Source organism: Xyrauchen texanus, chromosome 34, assembly GCF_025860055.1.
Source record: "Xyrauchen texanus isolate HMW12.3.18 chromosome 34, RBS_HiC_50CHRs, whole genome shotgun sequence".
Lineage (NCBI taxonomy): Eukaryota > Metazoa > Chordata > Actinopteri > Cypriniformes > Catostomidae > Xyrauchen > Xyrauchen texanus.
Window position 1 is genome coordinate 37105860 of NC_068309.1, and position 22990 is coordinate 37128849.

At 39.7% G+C, this 22990-nt stretch overlaps 11 non-coding genes across 11 annotated transcripts; all 11 read right to left on the reverse strand.

Moving 5' to 3' along the window:
• Positions 1–4156: 4156 nt before the first annotated feature.
• On the reverse strand, positions 4157–4226 carry trnag-gcc (transfer RNA glycine (anticodon GCC)). Its single transcript has one exon. It is a non-coding gene; the product is annotated as a tRNA-Gly (tRNA).
• Positions 4227–5702: 1476 nt separating this feature from the next.
• trnag-ccc (transfer RNA glycine (anticodon CCC)) lies at positions 5703–5772 on the reverse strand. Its single transcript has one exon. It is a non-coding gene; the product is annotated as a tRNA-Gly (tRNA).
• Positions 5773–6578: 806 nt separating this feature from the next.
• trnag-gcc (transfer RNA glycine (anticodon GCC)) lies at positions 6579–6649 on the reverse strand. The gene has a single exon. It is a non-coding gene; the product is annotated as a tRNA-Gly (tRNA).
• A 1478-nt stretch (positions 6650–8127) lies between these two features.
• On the reverse strand, positions 8128–8197 carry trnag-ccc (transfer RNA glycine (anticodon CCC)). The gene has a single exon. It is a non-coding gene; the product is annotated as a tRNA-Gly (tRNA).
• Positions 8198–9003: 806 nt separating this feature from the next.
• On the reverse strand, positions 9004–9074 carry trnag-gcc (transfer RNA glycine (anticodon GCC)). The gene has a single exon. It is a non-coding gene; the product is annotated as a tRNA-Gly (tRNA).
• Positions 9075–9643: 569 nt separating this feature from the next.
• Positions 9644–9714, reverse strand: trnag-gcc (transfer RNA glycine (anticodon GCC)). Its single transcript has one exon. It is a non-coding gene; the product is annotated as a tRNA-Gly (tRNA).
• A 1479-nt stretch (positions 9715–11193) lies between these two features.
• On the reverse strand, positions 11194–11263 carry trnag-ccc (transfer RNA glycine (anticodon CCC)). Its single transcript has one exon. It is a non-coding gene; the product is annotated as a tRNA-Gly (tRNA).
• Positions 11264–12069: 806 nt separating this feature from the next.
• On the reverse strand, positions 12070–12140 carry trnag-ccc (transfer RNA glycine (anticodon CCC)). The gene has a single exon. It is a non-coding gene; the product is annotated as a tRNA-Gly (tRNA).
• Positions 12141–16739: 4599 nt separating this feature from the next.
• trnag-ccc (transfer RNA glycine (anticodon CCC)) lies at positions 16740–16810 on the reverse strand. Its single transcript has one exon. It is a non-coding gene; the product is annotated as a tRNA-Gly (tRNA).
• Positions 16811–19401: 2591 nt separating this feature from the next.
• On the reverse strand, positions 19402–19472 carry trnag-gcc (transfer RNA glycine (anticodon GCC)). The gene has a single exon. It is a non-coding gene; the product is annotated as a tRNA-Gly (tRNA).
• Positions 19473–21660: 2188 nt separating this feature from the next.
• Positions 21661–21731, reverse strand: trnag-ccc (transfer RNA glycine (anticodon CCC)). Its single transcript has one exon. It is a non-coding gene; the product is annotated as a tRNA-Gly (tRNA).
• Positions 21732–22990: the final 1259 nt, after the last annotated feature.

A 22990-nucleotide genomic window follows, 5' to 3' on the forward strand; every position in this document is an offset into this window, starting at 1 on the left:
TATGGCTCAAGACCTCATTCAGGAATACAGGCATCCACATTGATAGGGAATCAACCTTGCACTCAAATGCTAAAAAGCAGCTAAGAATGTATCATAACATTTCCCTGACAACATACATCCTTTGTGCATAATGGAAACACTTCTTATTACAAGTAACATAGACACTTTTTCTGACAACATCCTCAACTCACAAATATAATGAGAGAAAAATGTATATCAGAATAAGGACAGACAGCTTTCACCGGAAGTTCCTGGTACAACCCAACACATGTAACTTGCATTGCCCAAGAATCGGACCTGGTAAAAAGTAAGACATTTACCACTGAACCATCAATGAACATGCTTTTCACAGTTGTTGGAAGCAATTTGCCAAACCGAATGTCAAGTAGAGTTGAAGGCACATTTTAAAGAGAATCTATTGTGATGGTGTTGAACTACCAATTTTAGAACTTCTCAATTGAAACACCTTGAACAAGCAGCCATAACAGCCAAGTATCTGCCATAATGTAACACTTACATGCATTGGCCAGGAATCAGACCCTGGTAAAAAGAAAGACATTTACCACTGAACCATCAATGAATATGCTTTTCACAGTTGTTGGAAGCAACTTGCCAAACCGAATGTCAAGTAGAGTTGAAGGCAAATTTTAAAGAGAATCTATTGTGATGGTGTTGAACTACCAATTTTTGAATGTCTCAATTGAAACACCTTGAAGAAGCAGCCATAACAGCCAAGAATCTGGCATAATGTAATATTCACATGCATTGGCCAGGAATCAGACCCTGGTAAAAAGAAAGACATTTACCACTGAACCATCAATGAACATGCTTTTCACAGTTGTTGAAAGCAACTTGCCAAACCGAATGTCTAGTAGAGATGAAGGCAAAGTTTAAAGGGAAGCTATTGTGATGGTGTTGAACTACCAATGTTTTTGAACGTCTCAATTGAAACAACTTGAACAAGCAGCCATAACAGCCAAGTACCTGGCATAATGTAACATTCTGGCATAATGTAACACTTACATGCATTGGCCGGAATCGGACCCGGTCTCCCGCGTGGGAGGCGAGAATTCTACCACTGAACCACCAATGCTTGCAATAGCAGCATCCAGTTTTCTAAATGTTCATGTTAGGGTTATGGCTCAAGACCTCATTCAGGAATACAGGCATCCACATTGATAGGGAATCAACCTTGCACTCAAATGCTAAAAGCAGCTAAGAATGTATCATAACATTTCCCTGACAACATACATCCTTTGTGCATAATGCAAACACTTCTTATTACAAGTAACATAGACACTTTTTCTGACAACATCCTCAACTCACAAATATAATGAGAGAAAAATGTATAGCACAATAAGGACAGACAGCTTTCACAGGAAGTTCCCTGGTACAACCCAACACATGTAACTTGCATTGCCCAAGAATCGGACCTGGTAAAAAGAAAGACATTTACCACTGAACCATCAATGAACATGCTTTTCACAGTTGTTGGAAGCAACTTGCCAAACCGAATGTCAAGTAGAGTTGAAGGCAAATTTTAAAGAGAATCTATTGTGATGGTGTTGAACTACCAATTTTTGAACGTCTCAATTGAAACACCTTGAAGAAGCAGCCATAACAGCCAAGAATCTGGCATAATGTAACATTCACATGCATTGGCAAGGAATCTGACCCTGGTAAAAAGAAAGACATTTACCACTGAACCATCAATGAACACGCTTTTCACAGTTGTTGAAAGCAACTTGCCAAACCGAATGTCTAGTAGAGATGAAGGCAAAGTTTAAAGGGAAGCTATTTTGATGGTGTTGAACTACCAATTTTTGAACGTCTCAATTGAAACACCTTGAACAAGCAGCCATAACAGCCAAGTACCTGGCATAATGTAACATTTACATGCATTGGCCGGAATCGGACCGGGTCTCCCGCAGTGGCAGGCGAGAATTCTACCACTGAACCACCAATGCTTGCTGTAGTTGCCTACAGTTTTCTAAATTTTCATGTTAGGGTTATGGCTCAAGACCTCATTCAGGAATACAGGCATCCACATTGATAGGGAATCAACCTTGCACTCAAATGCTAAAAAGCAGCTAAGAATGTATCATAACATTTCCCCTGACAACATACATCCTTTGTGCATAATGGAAACACTTCTTATTACAAGTAACATAGACACTTTTTCTGACAACATCCTCAACTCACAAATATAATGAGAGAAAAATGTATATCAGAATAAGGACAGACAGCTTTCACAGGAAGTTCCCTGGTACAACCCAACACATGTAACTTGCATTGCCCAAGAATCGGACCTGGTAAAAAGTAAGACATTTACCACTGAACCATCAATGAACATGCTTTTCACAGTTGTTGGAAGCAATTTGCCAAACCGAATGTCTAGTAGAGATGAAGGCACATTTTAAAGAGAATCTATTGTGATGGTGTTGAACTACCAATTTTTAGAACTTCTCAATTGAAACACCTTGAACAAGCAGCCATAACAGCCAAGTATCTGCCATAATGTAACACTTACATGCATTGGCCAGGAATCAGACCCTGGTAAAAAGAAAGACATTTACCACTGAACCATCAATGAATATGCTTTTCACAGTTGTTGGAAGCAACTTGCCAAACCGAATGTCAAGTAGAGTTGAAGGCAAATTTTAAAGAGAATCTATTGTGATGGTGTTGAACTACCAATTTTTGAATGTCTCAATTGAAACACCTTGAAGAAGCAGCCATAACAGCCAAGAATCTGGCATAATGTAATATTCACATGCATTGGCCAGGAATCAGACCCTGGTAAAAAGAAAGACATTTACCACTGAACCATCAATGAACATGCTTTTCACAGTTGTTGAAAGCAACTTGCCAAACCGAATGTCTAGTAGAGATGAAGGCAAAGTTTAAAGGGAAGCTATTGTGATGGTGTTGAACTACCAATGTTTTTGAACGTCTCAATTGAAACAACTTGAACAAGCAGCCATAACAGCCAAGTACCTGGCATAATGTAACATTCTGGCATAATGTAACATTTACATGCATTGGCCGGAATCGGACCCGGTCTCCCGAGTGGGAGGCGAGAATTCTTCCACTGAACCACCAATGCTTGCGATACCTGCATACAGTTTTCTAAATGTTCATGTTAGGGTTATGGCTCAAGACCTCATTCAGGAATACAGGCATCCACATTGATAGGGAATCAACCTTGCACTCAAATGCTAAAAAGCAGCTAAGAATGTATCATAACATTTCCCTGACAACATACATCCTTTCTGCATAATGCAAACACTTCTTATTACAAGTAACATAGACACTTTTTCTGACAACATCCTCAACTCACAAATATAATGAGAGAAAAATGTATAGCACAATAAGGACAGACAGCTTTCACAGGAAGTTCCCTGGTACAACCCAACACATGTAACTTGCATTGCCCAAGAATCGGACCTGGTAAAAACAAAGACATTTACCACTGAACCATCAATGAACATGCTTTTCACAGTTGTTGAAAGCAACTTGCCAAACCGAATGTCTAGTAGAGATGAAGGCAAATTTGAAAGAGAATCTATTGTGATGGTATTGGACTACCAAATTTTAGAACTTCTCAATTGAAACACCTTGAACAAGCAGCCATAACAGCCAAGTATCTGCCATAATGTAACACTTACATGCATTGGCCAGGAATCAGACCCTGGTAAAAAGAAAGACATTTACCACTGAACCATCAATGAATATGCTTTTCACAGTTGTTGGAAGCAACTTGCCAAACCGAATGTCAAGTAGAATTGAAGGCAAATTTTAAAGAGAATCTAATGTGATGGTGTTGAACTACCAATTTTTTGAATGTCTCAATTGAAACACCTTGAAGAAGCAGCCATAACAGCCAAGAATCTGGCATAATGTAATATTCACATGCATTGGCCAGGAATCAGACCCTGGTAAAAAGAAAGACATTTACCACTGAACCATCAATGAACATGCTTTTCACAGTTGTTGAAAGCAACTTGCCAAACCGAATGTCTAGTAGAGATGAAGGCAAAGTTTAAAGGGAAGCTATTTTGATGGTGTTGAACTACCAATTTTTGAACGTCTCAATTGAAACACCTTGAACAAGCAGCCATAACAGCCAAGTACCTGGCATAATGTAACATTTACATGCATTGGCCGGGAATCGGACCCGGTCTCCAGCGTGGCAGGCGAGAATTCTACCACTGAACCACCAATGCTTGCTGTAGTTGCTTACAGTTTTCTAAATGTTCATGTTAGGGTTATGGCTCAAGACCTCATTCAGGAATACAGGCATCCACATTGATAGGGAATCAACCTTGCACTCAAATGCCAAAAAGCAGCTAAGAATGTATCATAACATTTCCCCTGACAACATACATCCTTTGTACATAATGCAAACACTTCTTATTACAAGTAACATAGACACTTTTTCTGACAACATCCTCAACTCACAAATATAATGAGAGAAAAATGTATATCAGAATAAGGACAGACAGCTTTCACAGGAAGTTCCCTGGTACAACCCAACAAATGTAACTTGCATTGCCCAAGAATCGGACCTGGTAAAAAGAAAGACATTTACCACTGAACCATCAATGAACATGCTTTTCACAGTTGTTGAAAGCAACTTGCCAAACCGAATGTCTAGTAGAGCTGAAGGCAAAGTTTGAAGGGAAGCTATTGTGATGGTGTTGAACTACCAATTTTTGAACGTCTCAATTGAAACACCTTGAACAAGCAGCCATAACAGCCAAGTACCTGGCATAATGTAACATTCCGCATAAAGTACCATTTATATGCATTGGCCGGAATCGGACCCGGTCTCCCGAGTGGGAGGCGAGAATTCTTCCACTGAACCACCAATGCTTGCGATACCTGCATACAGTTTTCTAAATGTTCATGTTAGGGTTATGGCTCAAGACCTCATTCAGGAATACAGGCATCCACATTCATAGGGAATCAACCTTGCACTCAAATGCTAAAAAGCAGCTAAGAATGTATCATAACATTTCCCCTGACAACATACATCCTTTCTGCATAATGCAAACACTTCTTATTACAAGTAACATAGACACTTTTTCTGACAACATCCTCAACTCACAAATATAATGAGAGAAAAATGTACAGCACAATAAGGACAGACAGCTTTCACAGGAAGTTCCCTGGTACAACCCAACACATGTAACTTGCATTGCCCAAGAATCGGACCTGGTAAAAACAAAGACATTTACCACTGAACCATCAATGAACATGCTTTTCACAGTTGTTGAAAGCAACTTGCCAAACCGAATGTCTAGTAGAGATGAAGGCAAATTTGAAAGAGAATCTATTGTGATGGTATTGGACTACCAAATTTTAGAACGTCTCAATTGAAACACCTTGAAGAAGCAGCCATAACAGCCAAGAATCTGGCATAATGTAACATTCACATGCATTGGCCAGGAATCAGACCCTGGTAAAAAGAAAGACATTTACCACTGAACCATCAATGAACATGCTTTTCACAGTTGTTGAAAGCAACTTGGCAAACCGAATGTCTAGTAGAGATGAAGGCAAAGTTTAAAGGGAAGCTATTGTGATGATGTTGAACTACCAATGTTTTTGAACGTCTCAATTGAAACACCTTGAACAAGCAGCCATAACAGCCAAGTACCTGGCATAATGTAACATTCTGGCATAATGTAACATTTACATGCATTGGCCGGGAATCGGACCGGGTCTCCCGCGTGGGAGGCGAGAATTCTACCACTGAACCACCAATGCTTGCTGTAGTTGCCTACAGTTTTCTAAATTTTCATGTTAGGGTTATGGCTCAAGACCTCATTCAGGAATACAGGCATCCACATTGATAGGGAATCAACCTTGCACTCAAATGCTAAAAAGCAGCTAAGAATGTATCATAACATTTCCCTGACAACATACATCCTTTGTGCATAATGGAAACACTTCTTATTACAAGTAACATAGACACTTTTTCTGACAACATCCTCAACTCACAAATATAATGAGAGAAAAATGTATATCAGAATAAGGACAGACAGCTTTCACCGGAAGTTCCCTGGTACAACCCAACACATGTAACTTACATTGCCCAAGAATCGGACCTGGTAAAAAGTAAGACATTTACCACTGAACCATCAATGAACATGCTTTTCACAGTTGTTGGAAGCAACTTGCCAAACCGAATGTCAAGTAGAGTTGAAGGCAAATTTTAAAGAGAATCTATTGTGATGGTGTTGAACTACCAATTTTTGAACGTCTCAATTGAAACACCTTGAAGAAGCAGCCATAACAGCCAAGAATCTGGCATAATGTAACATTCAAATGCATTGGCAAGGAATCTGACCCTGGTAAAAAGAAAGACATTTACCACTGAACCATCAATGAACACGCTTTTCACAGTTGTTGAAAGCAACTTGCCAAAACGAATGTCTAGTAGAGATGAAGGCAAAGTTTAAAGGGAAGCTATTGTGATGGTGTTGAACTACCAATTTTTTGAACGTCTCAATTGAAACACCTTGAACAAGCAGCCATAACAGCCAAGTACCTGGCATAATGTAACATTTACATGCATTGGCCGGGAATCGGACCCGGGTCTCCCGCGTGGCAGGCGAGAAATCTACCACTGAACCACCAATGCTTGCTATTGTTGCCTACAGTTTTCTAAATGTTCATGTTAGGGTTATGGCTCAAGACCTCATTCAGGAATGCAGGCATCCACATTGATAGGGAATCAACCTTGCACTCAAATGCTAAAAAGCAGCTAAGAATGTATCATAACATTTCCCCTGACAACATACATCCTTTCTGCATAATGCAAACACTTCTTATTACAAGTAACATAGACACTTTTTCTGACAACATCCTCAACTCACAAATATAATGAGAGAAAAATGTATATCAGAATAAGGACAGACAGCTTTCACAGGAAGTTCCCTGGTACAACCCAACAAATGTAACTTGCATTGCCCAAGAATCGGACCTGGTAAAAAGAAAGACATTTACCACTGAACGATCAATGAACATGCTTTTCACAGTTGTTGAAAGCAACTTGCCAAACCGAATGTCTAGTAGAGCTGAAGGCAAAGTTTGAAGGGAAGCTATTGTGATGGTGTTGAACTACCAATTTTTGAACGTCTCAATTGAAACACCTTGAACAAGCAGCCATAACAGCCAAGTACCTGGCATAATGTAACATTCCGGCATAAAGTACCATTTATATGCATTGGCCGGAATCGGACCCGGGTCTCCCGAGTGGGAGGCGAGAATTCTTCCACTGAACCACCAATGCTTGCGATACCTGCATACAGTTTTCTAAATGTTCATGTTAGGGTTATGGCTCAAGACCTCATTCAGGAATACAGGCATCCACATTCATAGGGAATCAACCTTGCACTCAAATGCTAAAAAGCAGCTAAGAATGTATCATAACATTTCCCCTGACAACATACATCCTTTCTGCATAATGCAAACACTTCTTATTACAAGTAACATAGACACTTTTTCTGACAACATCCTCAACTCACAAATATAATGAGAGAAAAATGTACAGCACAATAAGGACAGACAGCTTTCACAGGAAGTTCCCTGGTACAACCCAACACATGTAACTTGCATTGCCCAAGAATCGGACCTGGTAAAAACAAAGACATTTACCACTGAACCATCAATGAACATGCTTTTCACAGTTGTTGAAAGCAACTTGCCAAACCGAATGTCTAGTAGAGATGAAGGCAAATTTGAAAGAGAATCTATTGTGATGGTATTGGACTACCAAATTTTAGAACGTCTCAATTGAAACACCTTGAAGAAGCAGCCATAACAGCCAAGAATCTGGCATAATGTAACATTCACATGCATTGGCCAGGAATCAGACCCTGGTAAAAAGAAAGACATTTACCACTGAACCATCAATGAACATGCTTTTCACAGTTGTTGAAAGCAACTTGGCAAACCGAATGTCTAGTAGAGATGAAGGCAAAGTTTAAAGGGAAGCTATTGTGATGATGTTGAACTACCAATGTTTTTGAACGTCTCAATTGAAACACCTTGAACAAGCAGCCATAACAGCCAAGTACCTGGCATAATGTAACATTCTGGCATAATGTAACATTTACATGCATTGGCCGGGAATCGGACCCGGGTCTCCGCGTGGGAGGCGAGAATTCTACCACTGAACCACCAATGCTTGCTGTAGTTGCCTACAGTTTTCTAAATTTTCATGTTAGGGTTATGGCTCAAGACCTCATTCAGGAATACAGGCATCCACATTGATAGGGAATCAACCTTGCACTCAAATGCTAAAAAGCAGCTAAGAATGTATCATAACATTTCCCTGACAACATACATCCTTTGTGCATAATGGAAACACTTCTTATTACAAGTAACATAGACACTTTTTCTGACAACATCCTCAACTCACAAATATAATGAGAGAAAAATGTATATCAGAATAAGGACAGACAGCTTTCACCGGAAGTTCCCTGGTACAACCCAACACATGTAACTTACATTGCCCAAGAATCGGACCTGGTAAAAAGTAAGACATTTACCACTGAACCATCAATGAACATGCTTTTCACAGTTGTTGGAAGCAACTTGCCAAACCGAATGTCAAGTAGAGTTGAAGGCAAATTTTAAAGAGAATCTATTGTGATGGTGTTGAACTACCAATTTTTGAACGTCTCAATTGAAACACCTTGAAGAAGCAGCCATAACAGCCAAGAATCTGGCATAATGTAACATTCAAATGCATTGGCAAGGAATCTGACCCTGGTAAAAAGAAAGACATTTACCACTGAACCATCAATGAACACGCTTTTCACAGTTGTTGAAAGCAACTTGCCAAAACGAATGTCTAGTAGAGATGAAGGCAAAGTTTAAAGGGAAGCTATTGTGATGGTGTTGAACTACCAATTTTTTGAACGTCTCAATTGAAACACCTTGAACAAGCAGCCATAACAGCCAAGTACCTGGCATAATGTAACATTTACATGCATTGGCCGGGAATCGGACCCGGGTCTCCCGCGTGGCAGGCGAGAAATCTACCACTGAACCACCAATGCTTGCTATAGTTGCCTACAGTTTTCTAAATGTTCATGTTAGGGTTATGGCTCAAGACCTCATTCAGGAATGCAGGCATCCACATTGATAGGGAATCAACCTTGCACTCAAATGCTAAAAAGCAGCTAAGAATGTATCATAACATTTCCCCTGACAACATACATCCTTTGTGCATAATGCAAACACTTCTTATTACAAGTAACATAGACACTTTTTCTGACAACATCCTCAACTCACAAATATAATGAGAGAAAAATGTATATCAGAATAAGGACAGACAGCTTTCACAGGAAGTTCCCTGGTACAACCCAACAAATGTAACTTGCATTGCCCAAGAATCGGACCTGGTAAAAAGAAAGACATTTACCACTGAACCATCAATGAACATGCTTTTCACAGTTGTTGAAAGCAACTTGCCAAACCGAATGTCTAGTAGAGCTGAAGGCAAACTATTGTGATGGTGTTGAACTACCAATTTTTTGAACGTCTCAATTGAAACACCTTGAACAAGCAGCCATAACAGCCAAGTACCTGGCATAATGTAACATTCCGGCATAATGTAACATTTACATGCATTGGCCGGGAATCGGACCCGGGTCTCCCGCGTGGCAGGCGAGAAATCTACCACTGAACCACCAATGCTTGCTACAGTTGCCTACAGTTTTCTAAATGTTCATGTTAGGGTTATGGCTCAAGACCTCATTCAGGAATGCAGGCATCCACATTGATAGGGAATCAACCTTGCACTCAAATGCTAAAAAGCAGCTAAGAATGTATCATAACATTTCCCCTGACAACATACATCCTTTGTGCATAATGCAAACACTTCTTATTACAAGTAACATAGACACTTTTTCTGACAACATCCTCAACTCACAAATATAATGAGAGAAAAATGTATATCAGAATAAGGACAGACAGCTTTCACAGGAAGTTCCCTGGTACAACCCAACAAATGTAACTTGCATTGCCCAAGAATCGGACCTGGTAAAAAGAAAGACATTTACCACTGAACCATCAATGAACATGCTTTTCACAGTTGTTGAAAGCAACTTGCCAAACCGAATGTCTAGTAGAGCTGAAGGCAAAGTTTGAAGGGAAGCTATTGTGATGGTGTTGAACTACCAATTTTTTGAACGTCTCAATTGAAACACCTTGAACAAGCAGCCATAACAGCCAAGTACCTGGCATAATGTAACATTCCGGCATAAAGTACCATTTATATGTATTGGCCGGGAATCGGACCCGGGTCTCCCGAGTGGGAGGCCAGAATTCTTCCACTGAACCACCAATGCTTGCGATACCTGCATACAGTTTTCTAAATGTTCATGTTAGGGTTATGGCTCAAGACCTCATTCAGGAATGCAGGCATCCACATTCATAGGGAATCAACCTTGCACTCAAATGCTAAAAAGCAGCTAAGAATGTATCATAACATTTCCCCTGACAACATACATCCTTTCTGCATAATGCAAACACTTCTTATTACAAGTAACATAGACACTTTTTCTGACAACATCCTCAACTCACAAATATAATGAGAGAAAAATGTACAGCACAATAAGGACAGACAGCTTTCACAGGAAGTTCCCTGGTACAACCCAACACATGTAACTTGCATTGCCCAAGAATCGGACCTGGTAAAAAGAAAGACATTTACCACTGAACCATCAATGAACATGCTTTTCAGAGTTGTTGGAAGCAACTTGCCAAACCGAATGTCTAGTAGAGATGAAGGCAAAGTTTAAAGGGAAGCTATTGTGATGGTGTTGAACTACCAATTTTTGAACGTCTCAATTGAAACACCTTGAAGAAGCAGCCATAACAGCCAAGAATCTGGCATAATGTAACATTCACATGCATTGGCCAGGAATCAGACCCTGGTAAAAAGAAAGACATTTACCACTGAACCATCAATGAACATGCTTTTCACAGTTGTTGAAAGCAACTTGGCAAACCGAATGTCTAGTAGAGATGAAGGCAAAGTTTAAAGGGAAGCTATTGTGATGATGTTGAACTACCAATGTTTTTGAACGTCTCAATTGAAACACCTTGAACAAGCAGCCATAACAGCCAAGTACCTGGCATAATGTAACATTCTGGCATAATGTAACATTTACATGCATTGGCCGGAATCGGACCCGGGTCTCCCGCGTGGGAGGCGAGAATTCTACCACTGAACCACCAATGCTTGCAATAGCTGCATACAGTTTTCTAAATGTTCATGTTAGGGTTATGGCTCAAGACCTCATTCAGGAATACAGGCATCCACATTGATAGGGAATCAACCTTGCACTCAAATGCTAAAAAGCAGCTAAGAATGTATCATAACATTTCCCTGACAACATACATCCTTTGTGCATAATGCAAACACTTCTTATTACAAGTAACATAGACACTTTTTCTGACAACATCCTCAACTCACAAATATAATGAGAGAAAAATGTATAGCACAATAAGGACAGACAGCTTTCACAGGAAGTTCCCTGGTACAACCCAACACATGTAACTTGCATTGCCCAAGAATCGGACCTGGTAAAAAGAAAGACATTTACCACTGAACCATCAATGAACATGCTTTTCACAGTTGTTGGAAGCAACTTGCCAAACCGAATGTCAAGTAGAGTTGAAGGCAAATTTTAAAGAGAATCTATTGTGATGGTGTTGAACTACCAATTTTTGAACGTCTCAATTGAAACACCTTGAAGAAGCAGCCATAACAGCCAAGAATCTGGCATAATGTAACATTCACATGCATTGGCAAGGAATCAGACCCTGGTAAAAAGAAAGACATTTACCACTGAACCATCAATGAACACGCTTTTCACAGTTGTTGAAAGCAACTTGCCAAACCGAATGTCTAGTAGAGATGAAGGCAAAGTTTAAAGGGAAGCTATTTTGATGGTGTTGAACTACCAATTTTTTGAACGTCTCAATTGAAACACCTTGAACAAGCAGCCATAACAGCCAAGTACCTGGCATAATGTAACATTTACATGCATTGGCCGGGAATCGGACCCGGGTCTCCCGCGTGGGAGGCGAGAATTCTACCACTGAACCACCAATGCTTGCAATAGCAGCATCCAGTTTTCTAAATGTTCATGTTAGGGTTATGGCTCAAGACCTCATTCAGGAATACAGGCATCCACATTGATAGGGAATCAACCTTGCACTCAAATGCTAAAAAGCAGCTAAGAATGTATCATAACATTTCCCTGACAACATACATCCTTTGTGCATAATGCAAACACTTCTTATTACAAGTAACATAGACACTTTTTCTGACAACATCCTCAACTCACAAATATAATGAGAGAAAAATGTATAGCACAATAAGGACAGACAGCTTTCACAGGAAGTTCCCTGGTACAACCCAACACATGTAACTTGCATTGCCCAAGAATCGGACCTGGTAAAAAGAAAGACATTTACCACTGAACCATCAATGAACATGCTTTTCACAGTTGTTGGAAGCAACTTGCCAAACCGAATGTCAAGTAGAGTTGAAGGCAAATTTTAAAGAGAATCTATTGTGATGGTGTTGAACTACCAATTTTTTGAACGTCTCAATTGAAACACCTTGAAGAAGCAGCCATAACAGCCAAGAATCTGGCATAATGTAACATTCACATGCATTGGCAAGGAATCTGACCCTGGTAAAAAGAAAGACATTTACCACTGAACCATCAATGAACACGCTTTTCACAGTTGTTGAAAGCAACTTGCCAAACCGAATGTCTAGTAGAGATGAAGGCAAAGTTTAAAGGGAAGCTATTTTGATGGTGTTGAACTACCAATTTTTGAACGTCTCAATTGAAACACCTTGAACAAGCAGCCATAACAGCCAAGTACCTGGCATAATGTAACATTTACATGCATTGGCCGGAATCGGACCCGGGTCTCCAGCGTGGCAGGCGAGAATTCTACCACTGAACCACCAATGCTTGCTGTAGTTGCCTACAGTTTTCTAAATTTTCATGTTAGGGTTATGGCTCAAGACCTCATTCAGGAATACAGGCATCCACATTGATAGGGAATCAACCTTGCACTCAAATGCTAAAAAGCAGCTAAGAATGTATCATAACATTTCCCTGACAACATACATCCTTTGTGCATAATGGAAACACTTCTTATTACAAGTAACATAGACACTTTTTCTGACAACATCCTCAACTCACAAATATAATGAGAGAAAAATGTATATCAGAATAAGGACAGACAGCTTTCACCGGAAGTTCCCTGGTACAACCCAACACATGTAACTTGCATTGCCCAAGAATCGGACCTGGTAAAAAGTAAGACATTTACCACTGAACCATCAATGAACATGCTTTTCACAGTTGTTGGAAGCAATTTGCCAAACCGAATGTCTAGTAGAGATGAAGGCACATTTTAAAGAGAATCTATTGTGATGGTGTTGAACTACCAATTTTTAGAACTTCTCAATTGAAACACCTTGAACAAGCAGCCATAACAGCCAAGTATCTGCCATAATGTAACACTTACATGCATTGGCCAGGAATCAGACCCTGGTAAAAGAAAGACATTTACCACTGAACCATCAATGAATATGCTTTTCACAGTTGTTGGAAGCAACTTGCCAAACCGAATGTCAAGTAGAGTTGAAGGCAAATTTTAAAGAGAATCTATTGTGATGGTGTTGAACTACCAATTTTTGAATGTCTCAATTGAAACACCTTGAAGAAGCAGCCATAACAGCCAAGAATCTGGCATAATGTAATATTCACATGCATTGGCCAGGAATCAGACCCTGGTAAAAAGAAAGACATTTACCACTGAACCATCAATGAACATGCTTTTCACAGTTGTTGAAAGCAACTTGCCAAACCGAATGTCTAGTAGAGATGAAGGCAAAGTTTAAAGGGAAGCTATTGTGATGGTGTTGAACTACCAATGTTTTTGAACGTCTCAATTGAAACAACTTGAACAAGCAGCCATAACAGCCAAGTACCTGGCATAATGTAACATTCTGGCATAATGTAACATTTACATGCATTGGCCGGAATCGGACCCGGTCTCCGAGTGGGAGGCGAGAATTCTTCCACTGAACCACCAATGCTTGCTATACCTGCATACAGTTTTCTAAATGTTCATGTTAGGGTTATGGCTCAAGACCTCATTCAGGAATACAGGCATCCACATTGATAGGGAATCAACCTTGCACTCAAATGCTAAAAAGCAGCTAAGAATGTATCATAACATTTCCCTGACAACATACATCCTTTCTGCATAATGCAAACACTTCTTATTACAAGTAACATAGACACTTTTTCTGACAACATCCTCAACTCACAAATATAATGAGAGAAAAATGTATAGCACAATAAGGACAGACAGCTTTCACAGGAAGTTCCCTGGTACAACCCAACACATGTAACTTGCATTGCCCAAGAATCGGACCTGGTAAAAACAAAGACATTTACCACTGAACCATCAATGAACATGCTTTTCACAGTTGTTGAAAGCAACTTGCCAAACCGAATGTCTAGTAGAGATGAAGGCAAATTTGAAAGAGAATCTATTGTGATGGTATTGGACTACAAAATTTTAGAACTTCTCAATTGAAACACCTTGAACAAGCAGCCATAACAGCCAAGTATCTGCCATAATGTAACACTTACATGCATTGGCCAGGAATCAGACCCTGGTAAAAAGAAAGACATTTACCACTGAACCATCAATGAATATGCTTTTCACAGTTGTTGGAAGCAACTTGCCAAACCGAATGTCAAGTAGAGTTGAAGGCAAATTTTAAAGAGAATCTAATGTGATGGTGTTGAACTACCAATTTTTGAATGTCTCAATTGAAACACCTTGAAGAAGCAGCCATAACAGCCAAGAATCTGGCATAATGTAATATTCACATGCATTGGCCAGGAATCAGACCCTGGTAAAAAGAAAGACATTTACCACTGAACCATCAATGAACATGCTTTTCACAGTTGTTGAAAGCAACTTGCCAAACCGAATGTCTAGTAGAGATGAAGGCAAAGTTTAAAGGGAAGCTATTTTGATGGTGTTGAACTACCAATTTTTTGAACGTCTCAATTGAAACACCTTGAACAAGCAGCCATAACAGCCAAGTACCTGGCATAATGTAACATTTACATGCATTGGCCGGAATCGGACCCGGTCTCCCGCGTGGCAGGCGAGAATTCTACCACTGAACCACCAATGCTTGCTGTAGTTGCTTACAGTTTTCTAAATGTTCATGTTAGGGTTATGGCTCAAGACCTCATTCAGGAATACAGGCATCCACATTGATAGGGAATCAACCTTGCACTCAAATGCCAAAAAGCAGCTAAGAATGTATCATAACATTTCCCTGACAACATACATCCTTTGTACATAATGCAAACACTTCTTATTACAAGTAACATAGACACTTTTTCTGACAACATCCTCAACTCACAAATATAATGAGAGAAAAATGTATATCAGAATAAGGACAGACAGCTTTCACAGGAAGTTCCCTGGTACAACCCAACAAATGTAACTTGCATTGCCCAAGAATCGGACCTGGTAAAAAGAAAGACATTTACCACTGAACCATCAATGAACATGCTTTTCACAGTTGTTGAAAGCAACTTGCCAAACTGAATGTCTAGTAGAGCTGAAGGCAAAGTTTGAAGAGAAGCTATTGTGATGGTGTTGAACTACCAATTTTTGAACGTCTCAATTGAAACACCTTGAACAAGCAGCCATAACAGCCAAGTACCTGGCATAATGTAACATTCCGCATAAAGTACCATTTATATGCATTGGCCGGAATCAGACCCGGTCTCCCGAGTGGGAGGCGAGAATTCTTCCACTGAACCACCAATGCTTGCGATACCTGCCTACAGTTTTCTAAATGTTCATGTTAGGGTTATGGCTCAAGACCTCATTCAGGAATACAGGCATCCACATTCATAGGGAATCAACCTTGCACTCAAATGCTAAAAAGCAGCTAAGAATGTATCATAACATTTCCCTGACAACATACATCCTTTCTGCATAATGCAAACACTTCTTATTACAAGTAACATAGACACTTTTTCTGACAACATCCTCAACTCACAAATATAATGAGAGAAAAATGTACAGCACAATAAGGACAGACAGCTTTCACAGGAAGTTCCCTGGTACAACCCAACACATGTAACTTGCATTGCCCAAGAATCGGACCTGGTAAAAACAAAGACATTTACCACTGAACCATCAATGAACATGCTTTTCACAGTTGTTGAAAGCAACTTGCCAAACCGAATGTCTAGTAGAGATGAAGGCAAATTTGAAAGAGAATCTATTGTGATGGTGTTGAACTACCAAATTTTAGAACGTCTCAATTGAAACACCTTGAAGAAGCAGCCATAACAGCCAAGAATCTGGCATAATGTAACATTCACATGCATTGGCCAGGAATCAGACCCTGGTAAAAAGAAAGACATTTACCACTGAACCATCAATGAACATGCTTTTCACAGTTGTTGAAAGCAACTTGGCAAACCGAATGTCTAGTAGAGATGAAGGCAAAGTTTAAAGGGAAGCTATTGTGATGATGTTGAACTACCAATGTTTGTCTCAATTGAAACACCTTGAACAAGCAGCCATAACAGCCAAGTACCTGGCATAATGTAACATTCTGGCATAATGTAACATTTACATGCATTGGCCGGGAATCGGACCCGGGTCTCCCGAGTGGGAGGCGAGAATTCTACCACTGAACCACCAATGCTTGCAATAGCTGCATACAGTTTTCTAAATGTTCATGTTAGGGTTATGGCTCAAGACCTCATTCAGGAATACAGGCATCCACATTGATAGGGAATCAACCTTGCACTCAAATGCTAAAAAGCAGCTAAGAATGTATCATAACATTTCCCTGACAACATACATCCTTTGTGCATAATGCAAACACTTCTTATTACAAGTAACATAGACACTTTTTCTGACAACATCCTCAACTCACAAATATAATGAGAGAAAAATGTATAGCACAATAAGGACAGACAGCTTTCACAGGAAGTTCCCTGGTACAACCCAACACATGTAACTTGCATTGCCCAAGAATCGGACCTGGTAAAAAGAAAGACATTTACCACTGAACCATCAATGAACATGCTTTTCACAGTTGTTGGAAGCAACTTGCCAAACCGAATGTCAAGTAGAGTTGAAGGCAAATTTTAAAGAGAATCTATTGTGATGGTGTTGAACTACCAATTTTTTGAACGTCTCAATTGAAACACCTTGAAGAAGCAGCCATAACAGCCAAGAATCTGGCATAATGTAACATTCACATGCATTGGCAAGGAATCTGACCCTGGTAAAAAGAAAGACATTTACCACTGAACCATCAATGAACACGCTTTTCACAGTTGTTGAAAGCAACTTGCCAAACCGAATGTCTAGTAGAGATGAAGGCAAATTTTAAAGAGAATCTATTGTGATGGTGTTGAACTACCAATTTTTTGAACGTCTCAATTGAAACACCTTGAACAAGCAGCCATAACAGCCAAGTACCTGGCATAATGTAACATTTACATGCATTGGCCGGAATCGGACCCGGTCTCCAGCGTGGCAGGCTGAGAATTCTACCACTGAACCACCAATGCTTGCTGTAGTTGCCTACAGTTTTCTAAATTTTCATGTTAGGGTTATGGCTCAAGACCTCATTCAGGAATACAGGCATCCACATTGATAGGGAATCAACCTTGCACTCAAATGCTAAAAAGCAGCTAAGAATGTATCATAACATTTCCCTGACAACATACATCCTTTGTGCATAATGGAAACACTTCTTATTACAAGTAACATAGACACTTTTTCTGACAACATCCTCAACTCACAAATATAATGAGAGAAAAATGTATATCAGAATAAGGACAGACAGCTTTCACCGGAAGTTCCCTGGTACAACCCAACACATGTAACTTACATTGCCCAAGAATCGGACCTGGTAAAAAGTAAGACATTTACCACTGAACCATCAATGAACATGCTTTTCACAGTTGTTGGAAGCAATTTGCCAAACCGAATGTCAAGTAGAGTTGAAGGCACATTTTAAAGAGAATCTATTGTGATGGTGTTGAACTACCAATTTTTAGAACTTCTCAATTGAAACACCTTGAACAAGCAGCCATAACAGCCAAGTATCTGCCATAATGTAACACTTACATGCATTGGCCAGGAATCAGACCCTGGTAAAAAGAAAGACATTTACCACTGAACCATCAATGAATATGCTTTTCACAGTTGTTGGAAGCAACTTGCCAAACCGAATGTCAAGTAGAGTTGAAGGCAAATTTTAAAGAGAATCTATTGTGATGGTGTTGAACTACCAATTTTTTGAACGTCTCAATTGAAACACCTTGAAGAAGCAGCCATAACAGCCAAGAATCTGGCATAATGTAACATTCACATGCATTGGCCAGGAATCAGACCCTGGTAAAAAGAAAGACATTTACCACTGAACCATCAATGAACATGCCAAACCGAATGTCTAGTAGAGATGAAGGCAAAGTTTAAAGGGAAGCTATTGTGATGGTGTTGAACTACCAATTTTTTGAATAGCGGTATACAGTTTTCTAAATGTTCATGTTAGGGTTATGGCTCAAGACCTCATTCAGGAATACAGGCATCCACATTGATAGGGAATCAACCTTGCACTCAAATGCTAAAAAGCAGCTAAGAATGTATCATAACATTTCCCCTGACAACATACATCCTTTCTGCATAATGCATCCTCAACTCACAAATATAATGAGAGAAAAATGTACAGCACAATAAGGACAGACAGCTTTCACAGGAAGTTCCCTGGTACAACCCAACACATGTAACTTGCATTGCCCAAGAATCGGACCTGGTAAAAAGAAAGACATTTACCACTGAACCATCAATGAACATGCTTTTCAGAGTTGTTGGAAGCAACTTGCCAAACCGAATGTCTAGTAGAGATGAAGGCAAAGTTTAAAGGGAAGCTATTGTGATGGTGTTGAACTACCAATTTTTTGAACGTCTCAATTGAAACACCTTGAAGAAGCAGCCATAACAGCCAAGAATCTGGCATAATGTAACATTCACATGCATTGGCCAGGAATCAGACCCTGGTAAAAAGAAAGACATTTACCACTGAACCATCAATGAACATGCTTTTCACAGTTGTTGAAAGCAACTTGGCAAACCGAATGTCTAGTAGAGATGAAGGCAAAGTTTAAAGGGAAGCTATTGTGATGATGTTGAACTACCAATGTTTTTGAACGTCTCAATTGAAACACCTTGAACAAGCAGCCATAACAGCCAAGTACCTGGCATAATGTAACATTTACATGCATTGGCCGGGAATCGGACCCAGGTCTCCCGCGTGGCAGGCGAGAATTCTACCACTGAACCACCAATGCTTGCTGTAGTTGCCTACAGTTTTCTAAATTTTCATGTTAGGGTTATGGCTCAAGACCTCATTCAGGAATACAGGCATCCACATTGATAGGGAATCAACCTTGCACTCAAATGCTAAAAAGCAGCTAAGAATGTATCATAACATTTCCCCTGACAACATACATCCTTTGTGCATAATGGAAACACTTCTTATTACAAGTAACATAGACACTTTTTCTGACAACATCCTCAACTCACAAATATAATGAGAGAAAAATGTATATCAGAATAAGGACAGACAGCTTTCACCGGAAGTTCCTGGTACAACCCAACACATGTAACTTACATTGCCCAAGAATCGGACCTGGTAAAAAGTAAGACATTTACCACTGAACCATCAATGAACATGCTTTTCACAGTTGTTGGAAGCAATTTGCCAAACCGAATGTCAAGTAGAGTTGAAGGCACATTTTAAAGAGAATCTATTGTGATGGTGTTGAACTACCAATTTTAGAACTTCTCAATTGAAACACCTTGAACAAGCAGCCATAACAGCCAAGTATCTGCCATAATGTAACACTTACATGCATTGGCCAGGAATCAGACCCTGGTAAAAAGAAAGACATTTACCACTGAACCATCAATGAATATGCTTTTCACAGTTGTTGGAAGCAACTTGCCAAACCGAATGTCAAGTAGAGTTGAAGGCAAATTTTAAAGAGAATCTATTGTGATGGTGTTGAACTACCAATTTTTGAATGTCTCAATTGAAACACCTTGAAGAAGCAGCCATAACAGCCAAGAATCTGGCATAATGTAATATTCACATGCATTGGCCAGGAATCAGACCCTGGTAAAAAGAAAGACATTTACCACTGAACCATCAATGAACATGCTTTTCACAGTTGTTGAAAGCAACTTGCCAAACCGAATGTCTAGTAGAGATGAAGGCAAAGTTTAAAGGGAAGCTATTGTGATGGTGTTGAACTACCAATGTTTTTGAACGTCTCAATTGAAACAACTTGAACAAGCAGCCATAACAGCCAAGTACCTGGCATAATGTAACATTTACATGCATTGGCCGGAATCAGACCCAGGTCTCCGCGTGGGAGGCGAGAATTCTACCACTGAACCACCAATGCTTGCAATAGTGGTATACAGTTTTCTAAATGTTCATGTTAGGGTTATGGCTCAAGACCTCATTCAGGAATACAGGCATCCACATTGATAGGGAATCAACCTTGCACTCAAATGCTAAAAAGCAGCTAAGAATGTATCATAACATTTCCCTGACAACATACATCCTTTCTGCATAATGCAAACACTTCTTATTACAAGTAACATAGACACTTTTTCTGACAACATCCTCAACTCACAAATATAATGAGAGAAAAATGTATAGCACAATAAGGACAGACAGCTTTCACCGGAAGTTCCCTGGTACAACCCAACACATGTAACTTGCATTGCCCAAGAATCGGACCTGGTAAAAAGAAAGACATTTACCACTGAACCAACAATGAACACGCTTTTCTCAGTTGTTGAAAGCAACTTGCCAAACCGAATGTCTAGTAGAGTTGAAGGCAAATTTGAAAGAGAATCTATTGTGATGGTGTTGAACTACCAATTTTTTGAACGTCTCAATTGAAACACCTTGAACAAGCAGCCATAACAGCCAAGAATCTGGCATAATGTAACATTTACATGCATTGGCCAGGAATCAGACCCTGGTAAAAAGAAAGACATTTACCACTGAACCATCAATGAACATGCTTTTCACAGTTGTTGAAAGCAACTTGCCAAACCGAATGTCTAGTAGAGATGAAGGCAAATTTGAAAGAGAATCTATTGTGATGGTATTGGACTACCAAATTTTAGAACTTCTCAATTGAAACACCTTGAACAAGCAGCCATAACAGCCAAGTATCTGCCATAATGTAACACTTACATGCATTGGCCAGGAATCAGAGCCTGGTAAAAAGAAAGACATTTACCACTGAACCATCAATGAATATGCTTTTCACAGTTGTTGGAAGCAACTTGCCAAACCGAATGTCAAGTAGAGTTGAAGGCAAATTTTAAAGAGAATCTAATGTGATGGTGTTGAACTACCAATTTTTTGAATGTCTCAATTGAAACACCTTGAAGAAGCAGCCATAACAGCCAAGTACCTGGCATAATGTAACATTCTGGTATAATGTAACATTTACATGCATTGGCCGGGAATCGGACCCGGGTCTCCCGCGTGGGAGGCGAGAATTCTACCACTGAACCACCAATGCTTGCAATAGCGGCATACAGTTTTCTAAATGTTCATGTTAGGGTTATGGCTCAAGACCTCATTCAGGAATACAGGCATCCACATTGATAGGGAATCAACCTTGCACTCAAATGCTAAAAAGCAGCTAAGAATGTATCATAACATTTCCCTGACAACATACATCCTTTCTGCATAATGCAAACACTTCTTATTACAAGTAACATAGACACTTTTTCTGACAACATCCTCAACTCACAAATATAATGAGAGAAAAATGTATAGCACAATAAGGACAGACAGCTTTCACAGGAAGTTCCCTGGTACAACCCAACACATGTAACTTGCATTGCCCAAGAATCGGACCTGGTAAAAACAAAGACATTTACCACTGAACCATCAATGAACATGCTTTTCACAGTTGTTGGAAGCAACTTGCCAAACCGAATGTCAAGTAGAGTTGAAGGCAAATTTTAAAGAGAATCTATTGTGATGGTGTTGAACTACCAATTTTTGAACGTCTCAATTGAAACACCTTGAAGAAGCAGCCATAACAGCCAAGAATCTGGCATAATGTAACATTCAAATGCATTGGCAAGGAATCTGACCCTGGTAAAAAGAAAGACATTTACCACTGAACCATCAATGAACACGCTTTTCACAGTTGTTGAAAGCAACTTGCCAAAACGAATGTCTAGTAGAGATGAAGGCAAAGTTTAAAGGGAAGCTATTGTGATGGTGTTGAACTACCAATTTTTGAACGCCTCAATTGAAACACCTTGAACAAGCAGCCATAACAGCCAAGTACCTGGCATAATGTAACATTTACATGCATTGGCCGGAATCGGACCCGGTCTCCAGCGTGGCAGGCGAGAAATCTACCACTGAACCACCAATGCTTGCTATAGTTGCCTACAGTTTTCTAAATGTTCATGTTAGGGTTATGGCTCAAGACCTCATTCAGGAATGCAGGCATCCACATTGATAGGGAATCAACCTTGCACTCAAATGCTAAAAAGCAGCTAAGAATGTATCATAACATTTCCCTGACAACATACATCCTTTCTGCATAATGGAAACACTTCTTATTACAAGTAACATAGACACTTTTTCTGACAACATCCTCAACTCACAAATATAATGAGAGAATAATGTATATCAGAATAAGGACAGACAGCTTTCACCGGAAGTTCCCTGGTACAACCCAACACATGAAACTTGCATTGCCCAAGAATCGGACCTGGTAAAAAGTAAGACATTTACCACTGAACCATCAATGAACAT